Genomic DNA, 22,695 nt, shown 5'->3' on the forward strand with positions numbered 1-22,695 from the left:
ACTTCAAAAAACTTCTTCTGAAAAACCAAAGAGCCTGATTAGAGGAATTATATAATATAATCCTGCACAACTAGTGGTAAGAGTTATTGTTAAAAATAGACAGAACATTTTATAAAACTTTAATTTCTACAATCAAGGAATTGTGTCAGGCTCTAAAAATGCAATGTTTAAAGTATCCAAGTGCTGTTACCAGTTCAGAGCTCTACAAATCTCATCAAATAGGCTTTGTACATTGCTTTATTCCACTTAGCAGCCCTGTGTTCCTCCAGAACACAAACTCAAATATTACTCAAGTAAATAATGGATGCAGTTATTTAGAGTTACTAGGAGATGCAGCATTAAAAACAACAATAAAAAAAAAAAAAAGTATAGGAAATAAATGCCCTGGAAAACATTGTAGAATTACTGCTTATCTGCATGCTGATTCATCAGTCATTCCCACATGTTCTAAGATCTCCTGGTAGACCTGCAGTTTGATAGAGCATCACCTTTAACAGAGAGGGATATATAAACTTCCTCTTCCCTGTCAAATTTAGAAACCTATGTGAATCAATGAACTTCCCCATGCTTAATTTAAGATTCTGTGATATATAAGAAGTCTTGGAATTTTCCCATAGAAATTACAGGATTCCTAAAAGCTATTCTGAACAACATGAAAGCTTTTATTGTTTTATATATGTATGTACATGATTCATCTTTGATGCTGTAATATCTAACAAGTTTATACAAGATGGAAATAAAAGAGTAATAAAAATTAACAGAATCTTAGGGAAAATTTTTTGTTTCTTCTAATAACATGTTTATACAAAGCACAATGTTCAGTAATGAAATTCAGTAATTCACTTTCGTGGATTATAGTTTAGCAAGTGATACAGCAGATACGAGCCATCATTTACAAGAAGATGCCATCTGCTGAGCAAACATGCAATCAGCAGGCACTTCCTATTACACTGGAATCTTTTTTGTCCTTTATTGATTTTCTCCCTTGCATTTCTAAAGCCCCTCAAGCAATCTGAGCCAGTGCAGCAAATGAAGAAAGCAAAGGACTTCTCAATGACCCCAATATCAATTCTGCTTTGTGCTTCATGCTGTCTCAAGGCTATGGACCTCATAGGTTAGTTCAAAAGAGACAGAAAATAGTACATAAAGTGTATGTATGTATATAGTTCCAAGGCAACTCTGCAGAAATGACAGCCTAACCTATGAGATTAAACACACTTCAAAAAAGCTTTACAACATTAAGCATACTTCAATGCAAGCATTAAATTATTCACCCCTACTCCATTTAATTGTTGCTTCATAATACTTCGCTTTTTTTGTTCCACTTATTCAGTTTGCTTCTGCTCTTTATCTACTTCATGTACACTCTGATGCAAATAGGAGACCTTCTGAAAAATGTATGCATACATAGATGTGTTAGTATTCAAAAGTTATTGTCCTACATCTATAGATGTCAGAAAAAAAGCATTAGTCATTAAATACTTTCACAGTTACCATTCCTATGCTTCTTTTCGTTTTCCCTTCCATACTTATTTTGGCATCATGTATGTTTATATACTGTATGCTTTGAATGATAAAGTCCGTTTTAAAATAGAAAATACCTCCACTGCTTCATAAAACACTTTTCATCTTGCAGAAAAACAAATTAAATAAAGTTCTGAAGTCAAAATATATCTCATGTTTCTCTTTTTCATTAATCCAGTTTATTATTAATTGGCATCTCAAGAAAAACAGTTCTTGTCTATTGTGTAATTTCATTTGCATCATTAACACGAGCACCAAATATTAAATGGAAGAAACTATGATTAATACATGTAGTAAGGAAAATTTTGCATTATTAAATATGCTTAAATGAATTGCATAATATTTATACTATTCAAAGTTTAAAATTCCATGTAGAAATATAAGAAATATTAAAATAGGTATTCATATTTCCATTCTGAAAAGCTTTATACAAGGAGAAAGTTCTCCCTGGAAATTACCACTATCTTTTGGATTTCATTTGCATACCAATCTGCTTGTGCAAACTCTCTCCAAGCTTTTAACACAGAATCAAATACACAGGTGTAGACCATGATGTATAACTCTTACCACACCTCTCTAGCTTTCCACAAAACTAATGATGTGATCTTTGTCACATTGTTTCTACTTAGTTTCAGTTGGGGAAGGGCTAACAACATTAGTCACTGCCATTAATGCCTTGTTTTGAAAATACTATTAGGTATTAGAAGAATCTTCTTTTTTTTTAATTTTTCAATTTGACTTATTAAGTCTGCATTAAAAATAAACTACCATATAATCCATTATGTGAACTCAAACCATTCAACATCCCCCATCTCTCATCCAAAAGTGGGGAAGTATTGCTGCATGCAGATCATGTCAAGAGCCCTTCAAATAGAGTAACACTAAAAACCTGAAGATGATATTCCATGACGAGCTGTGTACTAGCAGCTGGATAACAGAACTATGAACCTACAGACTGATTCTGAAAAAAAACACCCTCCCTGCTGATACAGTAGAAATTGTTGTGTCTGGGCTTTGAGAAAAAATAAAAAAATACTGTATCTAAACTTAATAAACTCAATAGACGCTGATACTTCAATGTTCTCTAACAACTACATGGCTCACAGAAAACTCCTTGTCTTAATTAATAGCTAGTTTTTCTACTCTGCTTCACATATGACATAAGACTGAAAACAAATTAAATTTTTCCCACATTTCCTGTTGCTTTCAGAGCCAATTCACAAAAGAAGAAAAGGAACAAGCCCCTGCCGAAGAAAAAGACATTCCAAAAGTCTAAAGATCAGAGTCTAAACTGTTGAGTTTTTTAACAATGACAGAAAAAATGCCAGTGACTGGTCTGGACTCTACTACTTTTACTTTGTGGCTGTCTTGAAATGTATCTTCATTTCTAAATCAGCTACTTGTCTCTCAGTCTCTTCAATGCTCCTCCTATCTTCATAGGTTCATCAAATGTTAATGGACCTTAAGGATCACCTAGTCCCAATTTTCTATTTTCAAAATATAGTGGTTGGTGGTAAACATATCCATTTTGTGTTTTAAACCATGGTCTACAAACATAGTTATGCTTACTGCGAGTCTTCCAAGCAGGAAGGACAGCATAATTTCTGAATCCCTATAGAACGGCACAATATTAGGTAAAGGTACAGATGTGACAATTTGGTTAGCAGATGGAATGGACAAGCTTCCCAGAAAATCACTAACATTTCTTGGTCTCTGCTGCATTATAAGTTCCCCTTTGGCTGTCTCAGAATAGAGTTTTATCGAAACCACTCTGCACTTTGACCACCACTAGTAAACGATAGCTTTTGTACTTTCCACAGCCTTTGATATCATTATTAAATTTAGTTCTAATAGGAAGAAAAAGCCTCTTGACATCAAGGATATGAATGTTGTCTAACACAGAGAAATAAGGCTTTGGAAGAAAAATAGGAGAAAAAGGCTTAGTTGAAACAGATCTTAAAAACCACCCTAAAAGAAGCACAACAAGCATCTCAAGGAGCCTTTATCATGACAAAACATGAACTACAATTAAAAAAAAAATATCTTGAGAACAAAATTTAATTCTGATTAGGAAAGTGTTCTCTTGCTTTTGTCTATAAAAGGAAAAACAATGGGCTGAAAATGCCACTTAAGGATCTAGCTCAATAATCCAGTGAAGACAAAGGAGCCTTTTATTTTCAATGAGTAATCCAAAAGAATGAGTATTGAACAAAAAAGGGAGGAAGATATTTGGAATCAAACCTATCATGTTGTGTCAGTCAGGCTTAGAAATGTTCCTTTCAGCCTTCTCTAAAGCAAAGCCTGAGAATCTGAGAGCAGCTCTGCATCAATCACAAATACATGTAATGGAGACTTTGTGCATCACCCAGCTTAGAAGAGGAACATTCAACACTTTCTGCTAATGTCTTGGACAAACAGGAATTTCAGGATCTCTCTTAGGCTTATCTTTCTATAAATGGGACATGTAGATATCAGGTTCTAGTCTGAGTTCTTGCGCAGTTCAAAGTCACAGAATGGAAGGGAACATGTTTTGTAACGAAAGCAAATGGAGATTGTCACAGTTCAGAAGAAAATAAAAAAGGTTCAGGCTTCTCTCCAAAAATGGGGAGAATAAAAATCTTAGGAGGACTTCTGGTCATCACAGTAAATCCAACATTCTTTTCTAATGCAAAATAGCTTTTGATAGCTCTCAGAGTAAATCTCTCCTATCTGAGACCACTGCAAAAGGATCCAAATGGGGTTCTAACTCAAGGACTTGTAGTAGAAGACTGAAATGGCTCCTTCCAGTTTTGTCTTGCTCTTCTGATCCCATAAGATGTTGGAATCCATCAGAACACTCACAGCATGGCTGTGTTCATTTCAGGATGAGCAGGAAGGAACAATGGAACCAAAAAAATCCTTTATTACATAATGTTAAGTGTGGGAGAATTAATAATAAATATATTTCTTTCAGAGGAATTATAGGTCTCCTTTATAGGAAGAAAGAGCTGACGAATCTCAATGGCACCCACCTACCAACTGTGAGAAGTCTCTCAGGATGTCTTTCTTACACACTGGTGTGCTAACAATGCATCAGAGGAGATCTTTTCCAGCCATTAGGGAGAGTTTGGATGAGAAGAATGTATTTAATTTTACTGTTTATCTGGTATCAAATTTTATATAAGAAAAAGGCCATGCTTTTACTTTGTGCAAGGGTTCTGTATGCAGCCAGTGTTGGCTGAACAGCCACTGTCATTGCATCCTCCTCATCTTCCTCTTAGGAGATGCCCAAAAATAGCAGCTGGAAATCTACTGACTGCCCACAGCTTGTTACTGGGCAGTCATCTCTGATAACACAGTCAGTTCAGCAGCTGCTGACTTTTCCATGTGTGTTGGGTTTGCATGGTAAGCTTCTGGCAACAATGGGGCCAGAAGCTTACCATGCAAACCCAACACATATGGGAAAATCAGAATGAACTGAGAATATAGGAGAACAACAGCTCGGTAAACATCAAGGTCAATGGAGAAGGAGGAGGAGAAGGTACTCAAGGTGATGGGGCAGAAGTTTCCCTACAGCCCATGGAGGTTCATGTTGGAGCAGATATACATCCACAGCCTGTGGAGAACCCCATGTTGGAGCAGGTGGATGCCAGAGAGAAGGCTGTGAACCTGTGGGAACCCTGCACTGGAACAGGCTGCATGAAGGACCTGTGGAACTGTGCAGAAAGGAGCCCACAACAGACCAGGTTTGCTGGCAGGACTAATTCTGCAAAGAACCCATCCTGGAGCAGTCTGCTCCTGAAGGACCGCACCCTGTGGAAAGGAGCCATGCTGGAACAGTTTGTGAAGAGCTGAAGCCCATGGTAAGGACCCATACAGGACAATTTCATGGACAACTGACTCATTGCCTCCTGTGGAACACTGTCTACACTGGAACAGGGGAAGAATGGGAGGAGTCCTCCCACTGAGGAGGGAGCAGCATCAGAGACAGCGTGTGATGAACTGACCACCAATTCCCTATCCCCCTGTGCCTGTGCTACTCTGGGGAAGGAGGTACAGAAAATTATAAGTCAATCAGATGCCCAGGAAGAGGGAAGGGATGGGAAGAAGGTGTTTTTAAGATTTATTTTACTTCTCCATGTCCTGTTAGGAGATTTAATTGTAAATAAATTCAACTGATATCTCCTTGTTCAGTCTGTTTTGCCTGTGACGGTGTTCAGTGAGGGATCTCTCCCAGTCCTTATCTCAACTCATGAACCCATTGCTATATTTTCTCTTCCCTGTCCAACTGAGAAGGGAAGTAAGAAGCTTGGTGGGCACCTGGCATGCAGCCAGGATTAACACACTAAACTTGCAAAGACATCTTAAAGAACAACAAAATCCAAAAAGTAACACTGTAGTCACAATAAAATTTAAAAAATAAAAGAAAAAAAAAAAAGAGGTTTTATCACAATTATTATTCAAATAATTAAATTAAATTAAAGTTTATTAAAAACTTTATGGTCCAACATCTAAAAATAAAATACTTGCAAGCCAAAGAGAGATTACTTACAGATACACTATTGGAGGCTTAAAGGACATGTGAGCCAAGCATTGACATACTTTTTGGAAATATCAAGAAAAAACCCAGTGTTGCTAACAGAAGGGGAACTTTTAGTAGAAGACAAAAGGTTGAAAATATGTCTAAAAGACGAAAACAGAAAACAACCTGATCTTTGCTTATTTAAATATAAAAACACAATCAAGCAAAGTAAACAAGAGTATTTAGAAATACCAGCAAGAGACATAAACAAACTATTTCTTCAAATACATCTCTGACAGGAATTCTGCTAGAGGCAAAGGAAGGGCAAACAGATGATCACAAGGACTTAGAAACACTTATCATGAACACTCAGAAAACCAAGCATGATAGAGGGGAAAAAAGAACCCAAATTCTAAAAAAGATAAAATCTATAAAGTCTTAAGAAGCAATCTCATATTATTGAATTATTATGGAATAACTCATTAATTATTGAATTGCTACTAAAAAAAAAAAAAAAAAAGAATTTGCTTCCAAATGGACAACTTGATGCACAGGAGAGGGATCAGCATGACCAGGCAGCAGTGCCTCAAAATTCATCCATTTTCTGAAGGATTCAATTAGAATGTGAGAAGGGATATATGGGTGATAGAGTCTACTTGGACTCCTAAGTGGTATTTGATAAATACATTTTAATAAAAGATGTAAGACAGCAAATAAACAGAGGGTTTTTCTGAATCACCTCTAAAATCCTAATTTCTAAGACTAATAATTAACAGTCCTTACATACTTAAACCATAAAATTCCCCTGATTGTACAGTGGAGCATCCATTTGTGTAAATACTTCAGCACACAGCAGTGGACCCAAACTGACCTTGTGCCACTGAGCACCACCTCTGGGCTTGGCCGTTCAGGTAATTTCAGTTCACCTCACTGTCTGCTCACCTAGCCCTTGGATCAATAGCTTGTCTATGAGAATCTTAATGGGAGACAGTGTAAGTCCAGGCAGACAAAATCCACTGTTCTCCCCCTGCCTACCAGGCTAGTCACTTCTGTTTGATAACTGGTCCAGCACGACATTTTTTTGGTGAATCCATGCACACTACTCATGAAGACTTTCTTGCCTTTTTGAAACATGCCTGGAAAATGTTTTGCAGGATTAGCTGCTCCACCATTTTCTGTGGATTAAAGCAAGGCTGACTAGCCTGTAAATCCCTGATTTCTCCTTCTTGCCTTTCTTAAACACAGGAGTGACATTTTCCTTTCTCTAGTCCAGCAGTACTTCTCCCAGTCATAACCTTCCTCAGCATCCCGGTAGCATCCCATCAAGGCCCACGGAATTACGAATCTCCAGTTTGAATAAGTACTGCCTGATCTACCCACAAAGGGTATGCATTCCTTTCTCCAGCCTTTCCCTTTGGTCTCTGGGACCCAGAATTCTGGAAGGTTGGCCCTTGCAGAACAGACTGGAGAAAAGAAGGAATTCACCACTGCAGCATTTTCCTGTGCCATCAGGTTTCCTGCCCCAAGCAGCAATGGGCTCACATTTTCTGCAGTCATCCTTTTGTGATTTCTGCACTTACAGAAGTCCTTCTTGTCGTCTTTGATATCTCTTGCCTGATTCAATTCCATTTTGGCTTCAGCTTTTCCAACTGCATCTATGCATGCTCATACAATGGTGCTGTATTTCTCCTAGGTTGCCTGTCCCTGATCCCACTTTCTATATTCCACCTTCTATATTCTTCCTTTTTACATCTGAGTTTTGCCTGGAGCTCCTTGTTCATCCATGCAAGCCTCCTGGCATTTTTGCCTGACTTCCTATTCATTGGAATGGACGGCTCTTGTGTATGAAGGAGATGATATGTGAATACTAAACAGCTTTTTTTGGCCCCTCTTCCCAAATATAATATAAAACTATCAATTTTGGATGAGAAGAAAGTGTCAAGGACAGCCCTTATATCTGAAAGTGTTAAATTGGTCAAAGACTCTCAGTTCATCTCTTTTATGATGAATGCTGTGTATAGAATATTTCATACCAATGCAGAGGTATGTTAGTTATATGGTTGATAAGTTCAAATTACAAGTAAGTCACAATTTCCAGAATTCTTAGGTCACATAAAACAATTTATTTGCATAAAAGCAAACTTTAAGTAGAAGTGAACTCTTTAACAGAAGCAATCTAAAAATACCACTCTACACCGTTGCATTACACACAAAAAACCCACGGCAACTCAGTAGCCCTGCCCAAAATTCAAGCAACAAAACACACAAAACAAAAGACAGAATATATTGCCAAAACACACCTTCATGACTTCCCCCAAACCTGTGGTTGTGGTACACTGCACAGGTTGGAAGTTAGGAATTTCATTGCACCAGCTGGGAATTGAACCCAGGTCACAAGAATGGGAACCTTGCATGATACCACTACACCACTGGTGCTTCCCTGCACTAGTCTTTTATTCAGTTTATTTCACTCTAAGCAGAGGCAGGTCATAATAAGGACTATGCAGGAAAAAGAGTTTTCTACCTGAAAAACATTAACTGAAGAACATAACCCATATCCTAAAATACTGACAAGAGGTCACTGGACAATTAACTACTTTTTCCTAGGAAGTTTTGAAAAAGTAAGCATGGAAAACCCTAAAAAAGTCTTCTGTTTGTTTCTCACAATATATATGAATAGTCAATCTTCTTTTGGTGAAGGCAAAGCTAAACAGCTTCACAGATTCCTTCCAAAATGTCTATGGTTATAAAAAGACTTACATTTCAAAACAGTAAAGCCAAGACAGTAATTTGTCTCAACAGTGCAGAGTAAGCAGATGTGTGCTGAAGCTGGAAAAAAATGAAAAGAACCAAACAATAATTGCTCCATTTTAACTGCTAATACCTTCCATGTGGAGCAAATTTTTTTTCATGAATACATGGCTACCCATGACTCTGGAAGTCAAAGCACTTCAGGATGCAAGAAAAACATAAATATTCGAGGCAGAAAACCAAGTGGACTGCAGCTGAAAGAAGTTCTTTAGTGCAATGTCTTCCATGGTCCACTTCATGTACAGGTGCTGAAACTTTTATCACAGCTTCTGCAGCTTACTCAGGAACTCTGCCCCATTTGAGAAGCAATACTAAGTGTTTAATTTTTGAAATGAATTTATTATTAATTTTAATTAATTAATTAATTAGAATATTTTCCAAATATTTCATGCATTTAGCAGCTGTACATAGCATGAAGACCTGAGATTTCCTGGTCAAATAATACCTGTAAGATGTATTCAGTCTTCATGGAAATTGAGTTAATATCAGGTTAAATGCACTGCTTTTCCTCAGCTCCTTTTATTCAAGATATCTAACATAATTTGAAGGAAAGGTAACACAAAGGAAGTAATTAGTGGAAGACCAAAAATTTAAAGGTTTCTGAGCAGAACCAAATATTCTGCCTCTCTCATAGCATTGAATGGCAACTCCTCAACCATATTTATTTACAAGCTTTGTTTAAAACAAATTTCTTATTCGGTAAATAACTCCAGAAAAGATGAAAGGCGAATTTTAAATAAACAGACCTACAAAAAACTCTCTTTCTTTGTCCTTGCACTCAGTAATATATAGAACAAATGGACATAACTTTTACCTTTTAGGAGAGATTAGCAATTGGTTTCTTCCTAAAGATCAAATATGTCAGATGCCAGGTTGGTGGTTTTTAAAGTAAAATCGAGAAAATGGAGGGGTGCAATAAAACAGCATTCCAGAAAGTCCATGTAAGAGTTAACTTACATTGTCATAAGAAAGTAATAAACAGAAATCTGGGATTGTATTAGAAGCAAAATCCTGTTTTTACACTAAAGCAAGATGTAGAAAGCATTTCTTCTGAATTGAATACTACATTTAGCCTACACTCATTATTTCCTGTGACTAGATTAAATGGCACAGACTATCTGAGGAGATATTTCCTTCTCAAAGGATGGTTTCAGATCATCCTTTGAAGACATACATAGAGCTCCTGGAATCCCTCATTACTGGGAACTTTTCAGAATTTGTCATTCTCTGGGACTTGAGTCTGAACTTTCACATGCACTTCCTGAATTCCCAAACATGTGGAAGGACAATGACCAGGACACACACACAGCAATACCAATTATATGTGATATAGACAATACTCAAAGGGTTTCTCTTGTGAATGGCCCCAGTCTTTCTATGATCTCTGTAAAGTTTTAGTATACAACATGGTCTTAGCACTTCTCAAATCTGCTTTCTGACAACTCGCCTCTCAATCCTGATTCTCTCCATTTGTCTCTAAAAATTCTTACAAGCCTGAGTTTCCTCTTTTAGCTTATCAGTTAATACTTCCAAAACAGGTAAGATCTCTCCCCATTATTACAGATACGATTAAATAAAAATTCTGTCAATCAATAAAGATATCTATTAAATTGAAAATAATAAATTTGGAAAGCTGTCACTGATTTCAAAATATTCTAATAATCCCAATAAGTAGTTCCATCAACATCAGAATTAATGAAGCCTGGTTTATTACTCATTTGTGTTCCATCATTGATTTACATTGGTGTGTTAAGGCATGAGCTCTGACTTGAGCCATTAATAAGGATTCTGGACATAACTCCTCCTTTCTTTCGTCTTTTGATCCCCTCTCTTTTCCCACACCTCTTATATGGCATTTTTGGCATCTAATAAGGAATGTTTTCATGCTGACAGGATGTATTTATTCAACTCAGTCATCAATTTCTAAAAATACCTTTAAGAATCTAATTATTTTCAAGAACTTTTTTTCAGATGTCTTTGTTGCAACCAGACAAAAAAATCCAAAGTTTCTGGGGGGATAAAGACAACAAGCTGTCAGATAAGTAAAGCCAGCATACAATCGGAGCTCAAAAGAAGAAGGAACTAAAAACATTTGATTTTTTTTCTGTACTGAAAATATTATATACAGTATTGTTTAAAGTACAGATATTTGTAATCAATAAACTGAAGAGCTAAAAAATATATGTGCATATCTTAAAAGAATTCACAGAAAATACAGAAAAATAGTATTTCAGATTCTCTGTTTATAACCATCACAAATGAAAAAAAAAAATTATAAAAGCTTTTACCAAAATGTTTTGTGGACTGAGGTTTCTGTTAGCAAAAAACCATTTCAGAATCTTCCTCATTTTCAAGGTATGTATTTTCTTTTTGCATAATTTTAGCTTTTTTTATTTCAAGTAAAATCAAAAAACGTTAGCTGATAAGTTTCAGCCTGAAACAATTTGAAATTGTTGAAATGTGATTTTACAGACAGACTTACAATAAAAGTAAGGTTCATTTTGTAGGCATGCTTCAAGTGCAAAATATTTATATTTATCCTATATTTATATTGCTGGTATTACCTATTTCTTATTTTTTGCACAAACCCTCTATTTTTTACCCTCATGTTCCTAATTTTTATATTTCAAACTCCCCAATGCTTCATTAATATTTAGAATCCTTTGATTTATGGCCAGTAGATTGCTTTCTTGATGGATTTCTAATGAACATTAAACCATTAAGACACCTTAAAATAAGCTGAAATTATTTCAGGCCAACACAGTCGACATAAGTATGCAAGTATTTTTAATTAGTTTACATTAAAAAAAGAAAAGAAGGTACTGATTCTTCCACAGTTTTTATCATTTAAGAAGCAGCATCTGATAATTCTACACTCTCATCTCCTTGGGCTGCTATTTGTTATCCAAATATTCTATACAAGAAATATTTTGTAAAGCAAGCAATACAAATTTCTCATGCTTTATTGTGATAATAAAAATATTTTAACAAAAAAAATTAAAAGGAAGACTATTAAAGAGTAATTAGGGATGTTTTATGCTGTTGTGTGCATTTGTGCATTGCCCTTGCAGGATATCCATGCAGAATCTTTAGGCTTCACAGTCTCAGTGAGAGCACAATGACTGCCTGCTAATTCACATATGACATATGGGGTATAACTAAGCAGAATACCTCAAGTTTTTCTCAGCCTTAAGATTTTCCTTAATATGTCAATACCTCTCTGCATTCAATTCATAGGGTCACATAATGGTTGTGGTTGGGAGGAACCCTGAAGATCATCTGGTTCCAAATCCCTTGGCCACAGAAAGGGACACCTTGCACGAGATCAGGTGGCTCAGGGCCCCATCCAGCCTGGCCTTGAACACTCTCATGGATGGAGAATCCATAACTTCTCTGCTCCAATCAATGATGGATCAATCAATAGAGCTTAAGGAAAAATGAGGATGTTAGGGAAGCAACCATCTAGAGGATAAGGAAATAATTTGCAGTGGTTTTAGGTGGAAAAAGGCGTAACTTTTCACATGAAGCCTAATAAACTTTGTTACCTTCTCTCTCCTTCCTCTGCAAAAGTTCAAACAACTCCACATCCTATAAAATTCACATATTGATGAGAGTCCAACTGGAAAATGGCAGGCAACAAACATATTGGTTGATCTAGCGGTATCAGTATCAGTACTCATCTAGCAGTATGAGTAAGACTCATAAGTCTTAGAGAATAATACATGTGAGAAAATCAGGACAGAATTAGGATACAGGTACTTAAAATGGCATGTAATTTCCTACTGGTATCTCAAGCATCTGATGAAGAACAGATTTACGTAATAACCTTTGTGACTATGTCCCAGCAGCTAAGGAGGGACTTTTTATCTTGACCAGAATGTCACAGCTCTGCTTTACTTCTCTAGGGTTCTCTCAATTGTCCATGGATGGCTGTACCTTCCTAAATAGTTGGGGACTGAAAGTCCTAACCTGAATGATTATGGATTGCAAAGCATGATCTGAGAAAAACCTGCAATGAAGCACTTTTACTAACATAGAAAGGGGAGATTAAAACCAAAATATTTAAGCCTCCCAATATGTAAAATACTCTGAGAAATATAATGCCCCAACCCTGAAAATGTTCAAGGCCAGGCTGGATGGAGCTTTGGGGAACCTGGACTAGTGGGAAGTGTCCCTGACCTTAGCAAGGGGCTAGAACTAAATGAACTTTAAGGTCCCTTCCAATCCCAGCCATTCAGTGATTCTAAATATAGTTCAGTGATCTGTGAGAAAGACAAAGAGTTGGCTGTATATATAGGGGAAAAAAATCCAAACCAACTGATTAAGTATGAGCAAAATGTCCTAGTTTTCAAATTGCGAGTACATAGGAAAAACATTATTCAGAAATGTTTTTCACTCTTTCAATGCTTTTAGAGCAAACATTTTGACAGGAGTTACTTGAAATAATGTCACACTGTGCAGGTAATTAATGAAAACAAAAGAATAAGAGTTAAGTATGTGAACAATTTTAAAAGAAGGGTTTCTTCTAATCTTTCAGAAACAAAGCCCAGGTAGATACATAAAATAGGTTTAATCCGTACAGATACCTTTTGTAATGTAAATCTGAGTAGCATGATAAAAAGAAAACTCACAATTGTCCTGACTATGTCAAAAGTTGTAACACTCCTAATAGATCAGATATAACATTTAAAATCAGCATGAATTAACACAGAAAAAATATCTACAAGAAACAATGCCGAAAAACTGAATACAAAGCAAATATTTTCCTAATTCCTAAAATAACTCAATTACCTCTGAAATATTTTTATGATGGTCAGAAGAATAACTTTGTTTTTGAAGGAAGTTTGCAATAACAAATCAGATTTTTGCTAAACTTAATTTGGCACACCTTTAGGAGCAGTTAGGAGTGGTCACCTAATGGAGCAGTTCCATGCTCCACATTATCCCTGTTATGCATATCTGTCTTTGTATTGTCTTGTTCTTAATAACCAGGTGGTACCTGCTGAAGTACATCTGGTCATCAATCCCAGATGGAAATATATGTAGAAAGAAAAATAAAGGGACAAAAAAGGCTTATTAATAAGTATTGGCTGTATTGAATATACCTGTGTTCTCAATATCTGTTGGTAGCAATTGCTGGCACTACTAATAGAAAAAAAAACTGTAATACACAGCTGAAAAAAAAAGGGCAAGAACATGCCCATTGATGGCTGTAATATCACTGTATCTTTGCTTTTTTTTCGGCGGGGGGGGGGTGCTTTGGGGATTTTTTGTTAAATTCTGGGCATGCTTGGTACATTCAGCTTCTCAGAAATCCTCCATATTGTATATTCTGGATTCCAGTTGATCGTTAGCAGAACTTATTTATCAAGATGGAAAGCCCACAATGGCCCTGAGCACATACCAGAGAATGAATTTCATATTTATTTGCACTGGTACACACACACACACACACACACATATATATGCACCCAAATTCTGTTGTGAGCATCTACATTTTCTAGGCATTTTCTACTGGCTCAACAGGAGCTGTCAATTAAGTGAAATCTCATAGTCAGGCTCTGTGAGGAGCTCCAGTTCAGATTTTAGACTATAAAGTACAAGATTTAAAAATTAATTACAGGAAATACAGCAGAAAAAGGGGAAAATTGTAAATAAAATAGAACAAAATTATGCATGATGTAAAAGTGTATCACATGCCATCTCAGATTAAAAAATCTGCTAACTTCAGAGAACAGTTATGCTGTCCCAATACATGCACACATCACTCCAGATGGCTTAAGAAGATAAGAAATATAAGGCAGATATCTGCCCTGAAACGAAAAATATGTTGGTAACATACAAAACTGTAAAATGGCTATGATTTTTTAATAATTAAAGCAGAAAAATAATACTAAAACAAAATAATGAACAAGAGATCTCTACTGAATCTACCACCTCTAATTTTAAAATCCATATTTTTATTTTTACTTTTACAGAGGATCTTAACTCTTAAACATACAAAATATTTAGGCATTCATGTACTTTTCAATAACATATACTCATTTACTTGCTTGTTTATAAATATTCAAGACTCACTTTGCTGTTCCAACATTTTACATCTTCATGGATTTCTGCTTTTTGCTTCACTAACTCCTCAAGGTGTTTTTCATCCTTTATAATCTTCTCTTCTGTTTCTTTTAACTTCATACAGTATTTGGTCCAAATAAATTCCGAATGCTTTACCTCATTCCTAATAGAAATACACACAAAATGAATCTATCTATTTGGAAATACTCCAAGGTAGTCCCTCTCCATAAAGGAAAATGTAAAGCAGACTTGAATTAGTAAAGATTTATTATGATTCTCTACTATGTTCCTTGAACAGGTAAACATGAGATAATTTCAAAATTCCCACCCTGGGAAGTTCATGCAATTTCAGCCAGAACTACTCATGCTACCAGTTCACTCTCCCTTAAAGCCTGCCAACAGTTCAACTTCCAATTGGACCTCTGAGCAGGTATTGGAATAGTCAAAGAAAGGCTTTTTTTCATACCTCACATGTCAACTAAACAAAATAGGAGTCAGCACTCTGCTAGTGGCTGAATCTAGTTCAGAGCCATCCTCACTTAATCAATCCACTGCGCTGTAAAAAAAATTTTGTAGACAAATGGCATTTGTGAATTAAATTTTTCACTGACATAATTGTTCATGCTGAAATGAACTTGAAGGCAAGGTCAAAGGAGGGGTTAAGGACTTTACTTTCACTCTGAATAGCAGATTTAAAAGCATTACAGGAAGGAAAGCTTGCCATAATTACAGAACAAGACACTAATAACTACAACAATTGTCAGGAAAACACTCCCATGAGACATGGTTATAGACCTCATTATAGGCTGCAAAAATGCCTTTTTTTTTTTACATTTGTGAATGGATTTGACAAACAGGCAAAAGAAATAGAGGCATATCAGGTAAAATTTTTACAATGGCTGCTGGTGTTTGTCCATTATTTTTATCATTGTTTCAGCAGGCAGAAAAAAGTTTCCTCCATGCTGCCACGAAAACTGTTCTGGTCAATAACATATTCCAAAGTGTGTCATATATTGTAAAAGAAATCCACCACTGCAGAAGTAAGACCAACAGTACCTGAGTTTTAGAGACAACTATTGCAGTACACCCCAAAAAAACCCCTGCAACAAGACAAGAGGAAACAATAATAAAGTTGCTTCATCACTAACTCAAGAGCATTTTCTGCAAAATTGTTTAAGAGACATTCTTCATTTACTTGCTTCCAATATTTCATCTAATGCTGAAGTAGACTTGCCAGGTGTCACAGAGTATGTATAGCACGAGCATGAAGCCCAGAATTTTGAACTCCTCCACTTCCTTAGGTCCCACCACTCATGAAAGAGACATATAAATAGTACTTGGCACTATTCTAACAACAGACATGTAACAGTCATAGGCTGTAATTTTCTTCTCATATTGCCTATCAGCTACAACTTTCTGAGTCGTAGCTGTCATGAAAAATTACAGCACCATCAGCCACAATGCGTGTGTGCAAGGCACAGACTGTGCCGCGTGATTTATAACAGCCTCGGTATTTTCGGTTTCGTGCAATCTTCATCATTTTCTCACCGATGGCACTGAACATAAAGAAAAGAGTATGAACTGCAGAGCAGTCTTTCCAGTGTGTGCCACTACAAATCTTTCTCATGCCTATCAACTCTACGTTATTCTAGTCCCCCCCTCAGATGGCAGCTGAAGGGATCTACTTTCTCTGTAATGTAAGCATGACTTTTGTTACTAGTTTAGCAAATGATACCAAAAAATTAAAATTAAAATATTCAGTAAAAAAACCAACAACTAGCCAACCAACCAAAAAAAGCCACCCAAATCTTCCTCCCAAAAAAACGCCAAAAAACCAACCTACAAACAAAAACCCCAAAAAATCTGAACCTTTCAAAAACCCAAAAATAAATGCTTCACTGAGGGATAGAAAAAAGAGTTTTCTACTTGCATTTTTCTGAAAATACTGATATTCCTAAAACCACTGGTATCATTAGCATTTTCAGTTTAATTCACAGTCAAAAAAAGCAAAGCAGGTTACAGGGTGCACACAAGTCAATGTCACTGTCATGTGATATGAAAAGGAAATTGTATAGTTAGATGAAACAGAAGATATACATGGCATATGTATGCCTGTATGCCTATTCTGTCAGTATAGATGACTAATTTTGGTACTATTTGCCTATTGCCATTATCATGGGGATTTTACTTACATAATGACTTCTTTCAAAAAACCAAATTTTAAAGTATCTCAGAAAAAAGATTAGCTACAGGAAAACACTGCACCTCCTCTCTTGCACATCAAACAATCTCAAGCACCCCAATCTCCGCCAAGACTACCAAAACCCCCAGAAAAACTGCCCATGCTGCCCTACAACTACTAAGCAAGCTAACAGCTGTAACATAATGACAGAATTTAGAGGGAACTGAACAAAATCTTGCACAAAAAACCATTAAAAAGTGAAGTAGTCACAAGACAAGATGAAAAAATTCTAATATTTATTTAAAAATGAAGTACAATCAGATTACCAATTTTCATTGAAAAAATAGGTTGGAGGATGGTATCTCAAAATCCTATATCTGTTGTTTTGATATATTTACAAATTATGTGAACGGGCAGGAGCAGTGAAATTAAAAGTTTGCATATAATGTGATTACAATAGGAAAGGTCAAAATAAGCTAAAAAACTTCAGAAAAATTTTAGGACAAACTAAGCCACTGGGGAACAAACCAGCACATACCATTTTGCGTCCAAACTCGAAGTAAAAGATCAGAGAAATTAAGTACATCATAAAATTCTAAATTAACTGTTTCTATTTGAGAGAAACGTGTACATGTTTCCACAAACATGTCCACTCAACATTTAGCACAGTTAAAGAAGCTAAGAAGATTAAATTAAGCAAGAAATGGGATGGAAAATATTAGAAGAAACAAAAGTAATACCTTCCTCTTAAAGTCAGTGTCATGGCTTAAGTTGGAATATTCTTTGTATTACCTTTCAACCCATTTCAGGAAACTATATCACAGAAATGAAAAGAAACCAGAAGGCATCTTAGAAAGGTCCTAAAATACAGAATTCTTCTTAAAGGACATTGAAAATAATGAAAATTTCTTTAGAAAAAAGAAATGAATAATGAACAAAGAAGTCCAAAGTCACAGACCATATAGCCTAGTGAAGAAACCTGACAATACACAGAAATATTTATTCGTACATACACCTTAAGACTTCAAGCCCTAAACTACAGCAATTTTTCCACAAACTTTTTTTTTGGGGGAAAAAACCTTACAGCTGCTGATCACACTCTATAAATATGAATCAAAAAGGAAAAAAGTTTAATAGTATGTATATGACGGAAGGGTAAAAAAAAGAGAAAGAAAATAGGAAAAAAATATAATTTTAACAATATTTTTCCTGGTGTTACATGATAAAATCACCTTCAGCAACCGTTACTATAATCAGAACATCTGAATGCATAGTAATAAATTACATGACATTTTGGTAATACATCTTACTCAGTACCTGATCTTTACCATAATTAAAATCAACATGAGGTTTGCAATGAACTTAACAAGTTACAGAATCAAGGTCCATGCTTTCTGATTTCTCTCTGCTGGAACCCACAAAGGAGCTAATGAGTATTTGATCCGTTTTTCTCCATATACATATTTAAACAATAATCAAAATTCCAAATATTATGAAGACATTGTGAAGCTTGCATTCCCAGACTCATGTACACTAAAAACAAGTGTTATTTCTTACTCTTCACATACCTCTTCTTTTGCTTAGACATACATTGTGATGTTAATTGAAGAATTATGTGGCAATTTTCAGAAGTCACTCGAGCTTTGTCAAGTGTTATTACAAGATTCTGCTCTCAGGTTTTTTGTAATAAAATACTTCCACTTTAGCTATATATCTGACCACAACTTTAATTTTTCATGTACTAATATTCTTTTCAGACTGTAAAATAGGTTCTGAAATTAAAAAGTTAAACCTTAGTTAACTAAAACCAAATATGTTGACTGTGGATCTACCTTAGAGGTAATAAAATATAATTAGCAAAAATATCTCCAATATAATGTCAAAATTATCCTGACTCAATAAAACCAAGCCTTAGAAATTCACTGTAAATGTTACGATCGAAATAGGAAAAATTTAAATATGGTGAAAAAAGAAACAAGTCAGTCAGAGACACTTAGATCTCCAGTATTGCTAAGTTATCCATCTTATAGAAAAATACAGGTTTTGATCCTACACTGACTCATCCTTCCTGAAACATGGACAATTTGGATCATATTACAAGTGTACCACCACTTTGCAAATGCAATGCTAGAACTCCTCAAACAGCAACATTATTTGTGTGAATGCATGTTACCAAGATGCCTCCTGTTCCTGTACTAGGGGTGAACTTGTTACAGACAGAGCTGTGATCCTTCTTTAGTTCTGCTGTTTAGTGCCAATGACAAAGAGATCCACAGTGATGTGATATCTCAAAGAAATGGGATTATTGCATCTAGGCAACCTTCCCTTGCTCAAAAATGTGTCGGTAAGGTTTCTGCTGTGACCTGCAAGCACAGATCTCCCTGTTCAGCAGACATCAAAAGCACCCATCTTATTAGCTCAAGAAATGAGTTCCTGATGTTGATAATACCTAGGTCAAAATATACTGTAAGAGTGCCCTGCTTTTCAGGGTTACTTTCTGCTTCAAGTAGAAGTAACTTCTAAGATTCTGAGGCAGGCAGCAAGTGCTCCTGTGGGACTAAAAGTGGTGTTTCAAGGTCCTGAGCAGTAAACAGTTTTTGAAATAAAGTTACTGATGCTTTTAATCTAAACAAACTGAAAATGACACAACCAACTCACATTATTTTAATCAAGTACAGCTCTTAATTATGGCATATATAGTACCATAAATAGTGAGCAAAACAACCACAGTTATTAATTCCAATTATTTCTTGAAGAAAGAACTTAAAATTTAAAACCAAGAGAAAATGTCTGCAGCTACTATAACATCTTCTTTATATATCTCTTAGAATAGGTCCTTTTACAGAGGCGGCCAGGATACCTTACTCCCAAATTATACTGTGCATCTTGTTTTATTCAAACATATCTTATTAGAGATGTTGACATACAGTTTAAATAAAATAAATTTTTTTCCTATTTGGTACATCAAATGGAAATGTCACTCATGGTACCCTCTACTCTCTCAGTTACTTGATTTTGTTTCATGGTAGACACATTTACAAAAGAGATTTCACAGACTGAATGCAGGCATTACAGTGGGCAATGTGTAAGTATACTGGTTTGGGCTGGGATCCAGTTAATTTTCCTCAGAATAGCAAGCATGAGGCTTTGTTGGGGTTTTGTGCTGGAAGTGGTGCTGTTTCCACACAGGGATGTTAGCAGGGCTTACACAGAGTTAAGCCTTTTTCTGTGCCTCACCCTAGCAGAGAGCAGGCTGGGGGTGCATGAGGAGATGAGGGGGACACAGCCAGGACAGCTGACCCCAACAGATCAAAGGGATATCCCACACCATATGGCATCATGCTCAGCATATCAAGTTACAGGGAGAAAGGGGTTGTTTACCAGTGATGGTGTTTGGCTTCTCAAGCAAATGGCAGACATGATGGATCCTGGCTTTCATGGAGATGGCTGAACACCTGCCTGCCCATAGAAGTGGTAAATTGATTTCTTACTTTGTTCTTCTTGTGTATATGGCTGCTTCTTCTTCTCTTAAACTGTTTTTATTTCCATCAGTGGCTTTTTTCATTTTACCCTTCTGATTCTCCACACCATCCTGGTTCAGGGGAAGAGAGCGAGATGCTGTGTGGGGCTCAGGTGCCCACTGAGGTTAAACCACAGCAATCAATTATTCACATTGCTTACCTTTTGTCTTTTTAGAAAGTCTGGCTGTGTGCTGCTGGCTTGTAGACAATGAAAATGACAACATTTATTTCTGCTAACAAGCTCTGGACTTCAGTGGTTTCTTGGCAGAGATGGGTTGGCCTATGGCATAAGATTCTTAGGGATATACAGATGAGAATGAACTTTGGCAAATAAGGATTCACTGAGCAGAAGTGAATAAAAGCTCTTACAGGTTTCACACCTGTGCTGATGGAAAGAGGAGCTATCATAGCTCTCAGTCATATTTAAATGCTTAAGAAAAGACTGTCACAGCATTGTGGAATCACCCAGTTGTCTCACAGACACAGATAGCCCATCTCCTTGAGGAATCTAATGCTATTGCCAGGAGCTTCATGAAATTCCACTGTTAGTCCAATAAACAGAATTCTCCTCTACAAATGATCTCTACAAAACATCAGTATGTTGCATTCACAGCACCTCCTGTGAGCAGAATGGATCAGTGTATGGAAACAGAGATCCTGCAGTAAGAGAACATCAGTGCCTTCATTTTGAAGAGTCATGGCAGTAACCTGAGATGATACATGGATCTGTAGATAACAGACACCCTTCAAAGTCCTCGTTTCTTCAAAAAATAAGAAATTCAGTAACAAGAAGTATTTCTTCAGCTCTGTAAGTGCTCCTTTACAGCTCTTAGGTAAACTAACGAGGCAAATTCTATAGTGACCTCAAATGAAAATGATTCTTTAGAAGAAACAGAGAATGGATGATGGACAATCCCTTGCAATGATTGTGCTGAATGGGAAATGGACATTTACTGAAATGGGGTTAACAAGGACACCAGTTTGCACATACAACTCAATCATTAGCATTAGAATTACTGCCTTGAATGAAGCATCAGCGATCAGGACAGGTTTTCAACCCCTGCTGTAAGTGAGGCACTTTTTAACATCAACACTCCAGAATATCAGAACAGTGAATGCTGACTCAACTCAGGGAGTGCAGAGCACAACCTGAATTATGAAACTGGCCAACAAATTCCTAGTGAACCTAGGTAGTTCTGAATGAATAAGATGGACCAAATTTCATTACTAACTGAGAAATTTATATACTCCATAATTACCATGCAAAGTTTTTTAATACCTGATATTTGAAGAACAGGTGCTGTCACATCGCTGTGGTACTGAAATGTCTGCTTTGGTCACTCAAGATATTTCAAAAATTTATTACTGCCTTTCAATTATTCCTGTGAGCTTTCCTCATCTCAAGTGAAAAAAAGAGGCCACTGTGTCACTTGCTACATTGCCAGATAAAAGCTGGCAATGAGCCATGGGCATGTGCAGCAAAGTCGAGTGCAACCTCCTACCAAACATCAAATACTTGATATTCCTGTTCTGTGGCACACTTATTCTTGGAGCTGACTCTTTGTCTGTATATTCAGAGATGGAAAGGAAGGATTATTTGTCAGTGACTGGCCATTAGTGGTGTCCAGATGTTACTATAGCTTTACTTGATAATCCAGCAGTTAATAACCTGACAAGAGCTTACGGCAAGGAAACTCCAACAAAAGCCACTGACATATAGAAGCCACATTGCAATCCAATAAAACAATTTTGTTGGTTTGTTAAAATAACAAAAAAAAAAAAAGGCAGAAGAGGTATTTTGATAAATTCCAGTAATTTGTGCAGTAAATAAGAATGATAGCACAATGTTGTGTCAAAGGGATTAAAATTATTATTATTATAATTATAATTCTGGATGTCATGTCTTCCTTATTGTGCTAATGCAGGCTGAGACAAAAGAGGGAAGCACTTACGTATAATTCTATTATTTTATTTGAAGAAAAAAACAAAAGAATTTAAAATAATTTCTACAAGTAAATTTTCTATAGTTTGGTTGCCTTTATTAAAACCAACAGGGAATTATAATGCCATAGTGGAGAGCTCTTACT

At 36.1% G+C, this 22,695-nt stretch overlaps 1 non-coding gene across 1 annotated transcript; it reads right to left on the reverse strand.

Moving 5' to 3' along the window:
- Positions 1–8,390: 8,390 nt before the first annotated feature.
- On the reverse strand, positions 8,391–8,461 carry TRNAG-CCC (transfer RNA glycine (anticodon CCC)). The gene has a single exon. It is a non-coding gene; the product is annotated as a tRNA-Gly (tRNA).
- Between the last annotated feature and the right edge of the window lie 14,234 nt (positions 8,462–22,695).

The sequence above is a fragment of the Melospiza melodia genome, chromosome 1, assembly GCF_035770615.1.
Source record: "Melospiza melodia melodia isolate bMelMel2 chromosome 1, bMelMel2.pri, whole genome shotgun sequence".
NCBI lineage: Eukaryota > Metazoa > Chordata > Aves > Passeriformes > Passerellidae > Melospiza > Melospiza melodia.